Raw genomic sequence first — 11119 nt, 5'->3', positions numbered from 1 at the left:
ATATTATTGTGGCAATTCTCTTTTATGAAAAAGCCATCATCAAGTATTTTCTCCCCAAATCCTATTACACTGTTGAGCAGGACAAACTGGTCTCTATCTTGTACACTATCCTCACATCTATGCTCAATCTCCTTATCTACAGTCTGAGAAACAAAGAAATGACTGGAGCCCTAACGAAAGTCCTTGGAAGAAAAATAATTATTGAGAATAGAAGAAAGAGTGGACTTTGGTTGCAGAAGGATTTTACTATAACAGAGATGAATGATATACAGCAAGTAAATAGTGCCCTTCTGTAGACATTGTATGGCCAAAGCACTTCATCCTACCCTTGGTGGACTACTAATAAATTAGAGCAGGCCTTCCTTCTATGCCTCATAAGATCTTCATAAATTTATTAAACAAAATTCTTTAAGTCAGAAATCTTCCAGTCAGAAATCAATTAAAAAAACTTTAAAAAAACATTAGATGAGAGAAATAATGTGAATCCTAAGTAATATCGACTCTATACTACACTTTAAACTAATTTCCCTAAACAATTGTATTGTAACACTATTTAAGTCAATATTTATAATACAGTCCTCAGAACTTTAGTTTTCTAATTCTTATGATAATATATTTAATTTTGAACCTATTATTCAAGTATGTCCCACAAACACAAAACTTTCTTGTTATTATCACTTTATATTGGAAATGATGTTGTATTTTTGTTTTTAGTGTTCTTTTACTAATTGCTGAAACCACAATACTATAGCTTTGATAATACTTATCTAATTAACTATACTAGTTTGACTTTACTAATTCTAATAGTCTACTTATTTTTTAAATTTATCTTGCATTTCCTTTCAATTTATAGATTTCTAACTGTGAGGGACTCCATTTTGTTTGAAATGGTTTTTTTTTTTTGATAAATTTTTAAAAGTAAAAGTAATGTATCCAGGGAATGATTATTTTTTGATCTTTCTTATCTTATTAAAGAGTCAAGTAAATTTATAACATAATAAATAGATGTGTATATGTGTATGTGTAGTATATGTTTATACATGCAAATTTATAGAAATTAGTTTATATGATTTTATGCCTTTTATTTTATTAAGTTAACAAATGATAGAAACCTCATTATAATCATAATATATGGACTCATTATTTTCAATTGATTTTGAAAACTTTTCTTCTGTGTATATGATATGCTAACATTCTTGATTTGGAATTTTTAATATTATAATTACCCATTTATTATTTCTGATGTTTATATTTTTTACATAATTGATTTATTTCTTACCTTTAAAAATTTATTAAAACATAGCCTATCTATTATTTGTAATTCAGTGCTGTGTCCATAAATTATATATTTGAATTTATACAAGTTTCACTGAGTAATTTTGGTTATTAAGAAATATTACCAGAATCCTTGTCATTGTGCAGTGGAAACAAATCTGACTAGGAACGGTGAGGTTGTGGATTCTATATCTGGCCTCACTCAATGGGTTATGGATCCAGCATGGCCATGAGCTGTGGTGTAGTTTCCAGATGTAGCTCAGATTTGGCATTGCTGTGGTTGTGGTGTAGGCTGGCCACTACAGCTCAGATTTGACCCCTAGTCTGTGAATCCACATGTACCACAGTTGCAGCCTGCAAAAGATAAAAGACAACAAAAAAATAAATAGATATTACCACTCAGAGTCCCCTTAATGTAGCAGCAGAAACAAATCTGCCTAGAATCCATAAGAAATTGGGTTTGATCCCTGGCCTCACTCAGTAGATCAGGGATCTGGTGTTGCCATGAGCTGGTGTGTAGTTCACAGATATGGCTCAGATTCATCATTGCTGTGGCTGTGGTGTAGGCTGTAGCTATAGTTCTAATTCAACCTTAGCCTGGGAACTTCCACATGCCACAGGGGTAGCACCAAAAAGCAGAAAAAATAAAATAAAAGAAAAATTGTTATCACTCTACATGATTTGTTTTATACTTTTATCTTTCACTGCTTGCTTTAGGTCTTTTAAATGTAAATTATAATTACGTCTTCAGCTAGATAAAAATATTTCATCCTTGTGTCTATATAAAAGCTGTATTTAATAAATAATAAATTGTGTCTAATTTTGAAAAGACTTCTTAATTTATAATGTTCTCATCTAGACTTGATTCACTACAACAATGAAACTATGTTTTTCAGTGATACCAACTTGTCTCATTTTTATAGTTTCATAATACACTCTAATATTTGAAAATTTTGTTCCTGTTTATATTTTAACAAATACATCCTATGGCTTATTAATTTCATGATAAATGGCCCTATGAGGATTTCCTAGAATAAATAATGCTTCTTCAGTAGAGAAAATCTCACAAGAGGTATTTAATAAATAGAGCAAAAATGTACTGAAATGATTATAAAACTGTGTATGCAAAAGTTGTTCTTTTGTACTAGATCTCCATCTTGGTTCACTTTCTTATTAATTAATTAATTTATTTATTTTTGTCTTTTTAGGGCTGCATTCACTGCACATGGAAGGTCCCAGGCTAGGAAGTTGAATCATAGCTGCAGCTACCAGCCTACACCATAGTCACAGCAATACTGGATCTTAGCTGTGACTGTGACCATCACCACATCACCATGGCAATGCCAGATCCTTCACCCACTGAGCAAGGCTAGGGATTGAACTCACATTCACATGGATCCTGGTCGGGGTTCATTACTGCTGAGTCCCAATGGGAACCCCCTTATTTTCTTTTATAAAATATTTTTTTTCTTTTCTAATTTTCACTATATTTTTAAACTATGATCTTTTTCAGATAACAATAAATCAAAATTGCACAAACTAATATACATTAAATAGTCCCAGTACTTTCATCACCCTATAGGTAAAACTTTTTCTTCCCCATAAATTTAACCTATATGGATTCTATTTCAGGAAAATGAAAGATAAAAATTGTGTACATCGAAAAGATAACCCATTGTTGCAATACCTGTGGTAACCATACATCTGTTTATTCAGAAACAGAATAATAAACTAAGTGGTAGATTATTTATTTCTACCATTGGCCACCCTCCTCATTTACACATTTTAATTTTCATGTCATGATCTTGCCTGGCCTGTTGATCATGGCATCCTAACCCATTGTGATATATACAAGCATGTGATTGAGCCAAGAGAGTATTACTTCATCTATTTGGCCCCAAATACTGACCTAGCAATGAGCATACATACAAGTCAGGATAACCTGTTCCTTTTTCTTAGATTTTTAAAAATTAATGTAGTTGGTAAATCAAGAAGTCACAAGTTTATCTTATTTAATTACTCAGTTTAGCAGACTTTTGTTAACTCTTCACAGTGCTTGAAAATCAATTGAATGTATATTTAAAATTAATTGTCCTGTACAAATATTAAAGCTAATAGAAAAACCCTTAGATTTTAAAACAACAAACATTCATTTTCCCTTCACCATCAAATGGAGCTACTCGGGGGTGGCTTTCTACCATTGGCCACCATCCTTACTTGCACATCTTTATTTGTGTGCATCAGCAGACAGGCCTCTGTGAATACTGCATTTGCTATACCTTTTTTTTTTTTTTTTTTTTTTTTTTGTCTTTCTGTCTTTCTAGGGCTTCACCCATGGCATATGGAGGTTCCCAAGCTAGGGGTCTAATTGGAGCTACAGCCACTGGCCTATGCAACAACCACAGCAATGAGGGATCCAAGACACATCTGCAACCTACACCACAGCTCACAGCAATGCCCAATCCTTAACCCACTGAGCAAGGCCAGGGATTGAACCTGCAATCTCATGGTTCCTAGTCAGATTCATTAACCACTGAGCCATGATGGGAACGCCAACATTTGCTATACTTCTGAAGAGAAAATTTTACTATGTCCTTATTAACCATTCATATATTTTAATTACTCAGTGCCACCATATATATAATGTTAATATTTTTTGATACCTATATATAAGAAAACTGAATTTGTATATAGATTTATAATCCACCTACCAATGTTCAGGTATTCGCATTATCCTTCCTGCTTTGCTAACTTTGTCCAGTTAGTTAACTTAAAAAAATATTTTAATTACATTTCACCAAGAAGGACAAATTTATAATGCAATTTTCTACATTTTTAACCTTGTGGTCTTTAAATTTACCAGTCTTTCTATTAAATTGTTTGTAATTTTTTGATGGGTAGATTACTTATTTAACATTGAACATATTATATTATTTTGTCTGCATATTGGAATTGTGTTTATTTTTGTTTGCTACTTTATGTTCAATGTGTCAGAATTAGGAATTAACAGAAGTAAAAGCACTGGATTATTAAAATAGTAATTCATATTTATTATAGATATAAAAATACTTCTTACCTGGAAGCATTTAAGCTAACAATCAAATGAGGCTCAGGGGTATACTGTTGTAAGATGTTATAGAGAATGAAATTGCAGAGATGGTTTAGTGTTTAAAGTGGTTGGTTATAAAATTAGAGCTTCCTAGAGAGAGAAGATTGGTTAAATTGGTTACATCAGGTCAACTTGGGTCTTAGAAATTTTTTATGTATAAAACCAAAAGTACATATACAAAAACAAAATTAACAAATGGGACTACAGCATACTTAAAACCTTATGTAGGGCAAAAGAAACAACACATTAAAAAGAAAATCTAAAAAATGAAAAAATTTCTTAAAAATTTTACAAATTTTGAATAATGGGTTAATATCCAAAACATATGTAGAGCTCATACAATTCAGTAAAAGCAAACAATCTAAACAGAAAACTAATCAGATATTTTTCCAAAGAAGATATTTACATGGCAAGTAGGTACACAAAAACTGTCCCTCAGCAAATGAATAGATAAAGAAGATGTGATATATATCTTGTGACTTTGTTGAGTGCAAGGCTACCACTTCCGCCATCTGTTTCACGTTTTCCTGCTTGTGGCATTCTGTCCTTTATATATATATATATATAAATAAATATATATAAATAAAGGTTTATCATTGGCTTGCACCACAGAGAAAGCTTTATCATTGGCCTGCACCTGATTTTGCTCTTTAACCTATGTTACCTTCCCTAATACAAGTCATATGGGATAAAGCCTAGGTGCCTTTGTTCTGTGGAACAGAGTGTCTCCTTGTCCCCCACTTTCTAGATGTAAAAGAGTCTTGTGTGTTTTGTTATGTCATGTCATCCCTCTTTCAGGACCTCCCATTGCTCTGAAGAGCTGGACATGGTAGGGTGGTGCCCAACATGGGCCTGGAAGAGAAGGTCTGCCATGAGCAGAGAAAAAAAGGATGGTCTGCCACAAGCAGGAAAATGTAAAACAACAGATGGTGGAAATGATAGCCTAGCACTCAACAGAGTTGTGACCATGAGTGGCAAGTAGAAACTTTAAACCAGGATAACAATGGGGAAGAATCAATCACAAGAAACTAAACATTATATTCAGTTACTTAAATGTATAATAAAATAGTCAGGGGCTTGGGTAACAGAGTCTAAGATAGAGGAATTGTCAGAAGCTGTGGTCAAATATAACCCTTGGTTTCCAGGCAAATGTACTGTGGACCTGGAGTGTTGGCATCATGTAAGAGAAAATTTAATGTGTGCCCATCAGTCTGGGGCTTCTCCTTCTGTTTCTTCCACATGGGGTGTAGTAAAGCGTGTTTTGGAACCCTTGCAAGAGCATAAATTTGAATCTAATCTCCCTTGTAACTGACAGGCTTTACACAAATATACCTATCATGGCTAAAGCTTCAAAATGAGAATCATGAGGTCTCTGTTTTGTTTGTGTGTGTTGTACATGTATGGCATTGCCAAAAGTAATTCATAAAAGAGCTCTCCTTAATTGGCTTAAAGGGAATTAACCGCTTACATAAATTCTCAAAATACCTAAAGTAAATTACTTTTTGGTTCATGTGAAGTGCAAAAAATTCAATATTCAATATTAATTAATACATATTAATATTAAAGTTTGTTGATCTAACTAATAATATAGACATGTCTTTAGAGTCATCAAGTATAATATCTTATTGTACCTAGGTTTAATGGAGGAATGTAACTGCATTTTATTAAGAGAAAATTGTCTTATAGCTTGTTATTTTGAATGGAATGATGGGGGACAGAATAATAGGGATACATAATGTGATGGAATGTTTGTGGGAAATGGACAATGAGAAAAGAATTTTGCACATGGTTTGGACTAAGTTTAAAATTTCAGTTAACTAATTTTAAAAGTAAGCTAGTGCAAAACTTGAATTTAGATTCAACCTCTTTTAAAATAAGGTTTTCTTTTTTGTATTTTCTAGGGCCACACCCACAGCATATGGAGTTTCCTCAGCTATGGGTCTAATCAGAGCTGTTGCTGCTGGCCTACACCAGAGCTGTGTCTGCTAACTACACCACAACTCACGGAAACATCAGGGTAGGGATAGAACCCACAACCTCATGGTTCCTAGTCAGATTCGATAACCACTGAGCCAAGACAGGAACTCCTAAAAGAAGGTTTTTTTAAGTCAGGGCTATGGGAAGTCCGAGGAAGCTGCTTGGTTATTCCTGGTTCCCTGGCAATCCCAATAATGAAAAAGAAATGGTTAGAAAACATGTTTTCCATTTGGGGAAGACTTTCTACAGTCCTAATTTGGCTATATTTGGTAAAAATGAGAGTAATTTTAAAGAAAAAGAGTGCTTTTATTCATATTCTAGTTTTATGTATTGATATTAGTGTTTACTGCCTAAAATTCACCTCCCAAATAGTTCTTTACTATGTTACATTATTATAAACTTTAACTGAGTTACTAAGAAAAATAATCTAAGCTTTTTCTGAAGCTGATTGCTGTAGTCTGCCTCTGGGCAAATATCAGATATCCCATGATTCCCAGGGGCTATATATACATTCTGGAAAAGTATCATTATCAGGAATTAAGTGACATATGCACAAAGAAAGTGAAGAAAATTAACTCCTAAGTTTATACTTCTCACTCAAGAAGGGCCTATATATTTGACTGGTCTATAGAAAGAACTAGTGACTTCAAACTCACCCTAAAACCCTTCCTCTAGTAAGAAGAACACCAATGTCTGGACAAAAAGAAAACACTAGAAGCAGACCACTATCCCAAGATTTTCATACCTGATTCATATGGTTATTTGTTTTACTTCTTATTTATCCTGGGTTTCTCCCCTCCAAGGCTCTTATTATTGATGTTACAAGGTGGGATCCCCTCACCTGTCCAGTTAATACCTGCTCTGACCCAGGCCATAAATATGTTTTCTTCTAATGTTACTCAAGATCAATTAGCAACAAGTGAGACTATTTAGCCAAGGTCTATAACTTTTCCAGGCTATATTAATTTAAATCTAAAGACTCCTTTATGTTGGGAACAATTAAACCCTCTAGGGATAACCAACCTGATAACACTAGGAAATTGGGCTGAATGGACAAAGCCAGTATATAATTTCCTTTAAAGGAAAGATACAACTAAGCCAGCTGAATAGGGTGAAAACTCTTAATTTTTTGTTTATATCTTTACTAATACTGCTATATTTTTAATTAACTGTTTTCACAAAATTTCTATTTTCTGCATTGCAAAATTTGTAACTGAGTCTCTGATAAAATGATATACAGTTCCATATGAGGTCAATGATCTCTGGATATGAGAAGATGCAACAAGGGGGAATATTTTCCTGGACCATAACAGATGAGAAAGATAGTGGTCCAGAGAATTTTGGCTACTGTTAATAAGGCTTGTCCAGTAATAGCACATTGAGTTGCCTACCAGGAAAATCTTTGCCAGATCTAGGATTGTTCATTCCTAGCACCATGGGACAAAGTGGTGATGATATGCTCCCAAAACTATGGTTGAATTTATGACCATGGGGAAACACTGTGAACTGAAGTTTGGCACTTGCCATCAGCCTGTACATGGGGTAAAGCATGGGCCACTGTGGATGCCAGCCTGTGGCACACCCTGAGCAGAGTTCAGCATGGAGGCCAGGGGTGGCACACTCTATTCTCTGGGAAAACTGACAGAACAGGCCTTCAGGTAGTTAGATTTCAGGTAAGGATTTTTATAGACCCAAATTCTTGCATCTTTTCAAATCTAGAAAAACCAAAATCATTAACAGTGGCATCTGCATTAGCCAGTAGAGAAAAAAGGCAGAATAGAGTAGCTGTGGGTCAGATAACCAAGGTAACACTAGGAAATATTATAGAAGTAATTTTAGACAAGTCTTTGTATTGCTAAGAACTTTAAGGTTTATGTGCCCTGTCAGACTTGATGCCACCAGCTGTTCTCAAAGTAGCATCAGCTGGCAGCTGCAACCTTACATTTTCAAGGTCTCCTAACAACAGAAAGGAGACAACATGTATAAGGACAAATAGCTCCTGTTATTTATGACTTAATAACACATCAAACATTAAAATCTACACTCCTCCTTCAACAGTACCTGTATCAACCTAAATTCCAAACCTCTGTTTAATCTTATAATTCTTTTCTTCCCAATCTCTATAATAGGAACATACCATGTCCAGCTACCCAATAGTCATCACCCCTAGCCAGCAGGAAGCAGCTACAGAAGAGAGGCCCATCACCCCTACCCCATATAACCAAAGGCTGGAATAATAGCTTCCCAAGAGAATGGAGACAGACCACCATCCCCTGAATGTGACTGTTCAACTTGGAGACCTGCTGTAGATATGGTCTGCAGAATCAGATGATCCATAGAAACTGGGTGAACACTTGGCAATCAAAATGTGCTAAGACTGTTCTTATGCAACAAATAAATAAAAAGGGTGAGATGTTGGAGACCAATGAAATGCTGAATTCTGCAGTAAACAAATTTGGTGCATGTGCAAAAGCACAACCATAAGGAGAGCTTTATCATTGGCCTGAACCTGATTTTGCTCATTAACCTACATCACCTTCCCTAATAAAATCATATGGGATAAAGCCTAGGTGCCTTTGTTCTGCAGAACAGAGTGACTCCTGGTCCCCCACTTTCTAGAAGCAAAGGAGTCTTGTATGATTTGTTATGCCATGCTGTTCCTCTTTCAGGATCTCCAATTGCCCTGCAGTGCTGGATGTGGCTATATATATATATATATATATATATATATATAATCCATATAATCAATATTATTCAACCATGAGATAGAAAAAACATTCTGCTAATAGCCACAACATTGATGGACCTTGAACATATTATGCATGTTGAAATAAATTAGAGAAAGATAATTACTGTATAGTATCACTCACATGTCAAATTTTAAAAAGTCAAACTGATTAAAATAAAAATAAAATTGTGGTCATCAAGGCATAAGGAATGGTGGTCAAACAGATTTTAAGGGTAGAAATTTGCAATTTGTAGTAAATAAGTGATAGTGATCTAATGCAGAATATAGTGAATATAAATGACAATATTATATTATACTCAAATTTGTTGATACTGGAACATAGCTAGTGAAACCATTAAAAGGAGTGATTGTTACGTAACATAATAGAGATGTTAATTATTGATACAATGGCAATCATAATATAATTTATAAATTATTAAATTAACATGTTATACATCTTGTTATATGCCAAATATATTCAATTAAAAATAAATCTAGGAGTTGTCACTGTGGCTGAGAAGGTTAAGAAGCTGATGTAGTGTTCATAAAGATGTGGGTATGATCACTGGCCTTGGTGGGTTAAGGATCTACTTGATGCCACAAGGTGCGGTGCAGGTTGTAGGTTGCAAATGCAATTCAGATCCAGCATTGTTGTGGCTATGGCATATGCCAGTAGCAGCAGCTACAATTAAACCCCTGGAACCCTACCCTGGGAACTTCCTTATGCCTCACATGTGGCCAATAAAAAAATTCTGAAGAGTATATTAACAAACTGTTAAAACTATAAGAATAAGTTGAAAAACTTGTACTTTTTGATTTCAAAACCCACTACAAAACTACAGTCATTGAGACACTGTGATGCTAAAATAAAGATGAACATGTAGATCAATGGAATGGAAATGAAAATCCATATATTTATATCAGATGATTTTCACAAAGTATGCCAAGACAATTAATTGGAAACAGAAATGGCTTAACAAATAACTGTGCAAAAACAAATGAATATCCACAAGCAAAACAATGAAATCACCATAGACTTTTATCTTCTACTATAACAAATGTTAACTCAAAATAAAGCATAGATCTAACTGCATGAGCTAAAATTATAAAACTAAGAATTAATCACAGGGGTACAATTTCACAACTTGAATTAGTCAATTTCATTTTAAGTCATCAGTATGTTCAATGATCTATTTTTTCTTGATTCAGTTTTTGTGGGCTATATGTTTTCTAGAAAGTTGTCCATTTATTCTAGATTTTAAAATTTATTGGCCTACAATTTTTCACAGTATTCTCTTATGCTTTTTGGATTTTTGCAGTATCCATTGAGATTTCTCCTTTTTCCTTTTTTATTTTGTTCATTTGAGGTCTTTCTCTCCTCTTCTTGGTGAGTCTGGCCAGGGGTTTATCAATTTAGTTTACTATTTGAAAGAACCAGTTCCTGGTATTATTAATTTTTTCTACTGTTTTTGAATCTCTATTTTATTGATTTCCTCTCTGATCTTTATGATTTCCTTCTTTCTGCTGAATTTGTTTCATTTTTTTTTCTTCCTTTTCTAACTAATTTAGGTGGTAAGTTAAGTCATTGATTTTAGATTTTTGTTTTAATTTTCTGAGGAAGGCCTCTATCACTACAAAATTCCCTCTAAGCACAGCTTTTGTGGCATCAAATATATTTTGAATGGTTGCATTTTCATTATCATTTGTCTCAAGGGATTTTATAATTTTAATTTTGATGTCTTCATTGACACATTGGTTTTTTTTTTGGTAGGATGTTTTTTTAGTCTCCATGTAGTTGTTTTTTCCCTGTGGTTGTTTTCTAGTTTAAGGCCATTGTGGTCAGAGAAGACACTTGAAATAATTTCTATAACCTTGTATTTGTTAAGATTAGTTTTTCCCCCATTATGTGGTTAATCCTTGAGAATGTTCCATGTACTTGAAAAAAATATGCATTATAATTTTGGGGGTGCAATGTCCTAAAAATATCAATTAAGTCAAACTTTTATATTGTGTCATTTAGAATCTCTCTT

The sequence above is a fragment of the Sus scrofa genome, chromosome 2 (genome assembly GCF_054392235.1).
Source record: "Sus scrofa isolate SSC_HxYL_T2T_F1_AM1 chromosome 2, Sscrofa_HxYL_maternal_Yorkshire_Landrace_v2.0, whole genome shotgun sequence".
Lineage (NCBI taxonomy): Eukaryota > Metazoa > Chordata > Mammalia > Artiodactyla > Suidae > Sus > Sus scrofa.
The sequence above is the reverse complement of the archived record's forward strand: the minus strand, read 5'-3'. Positions refer to the sequence as shown.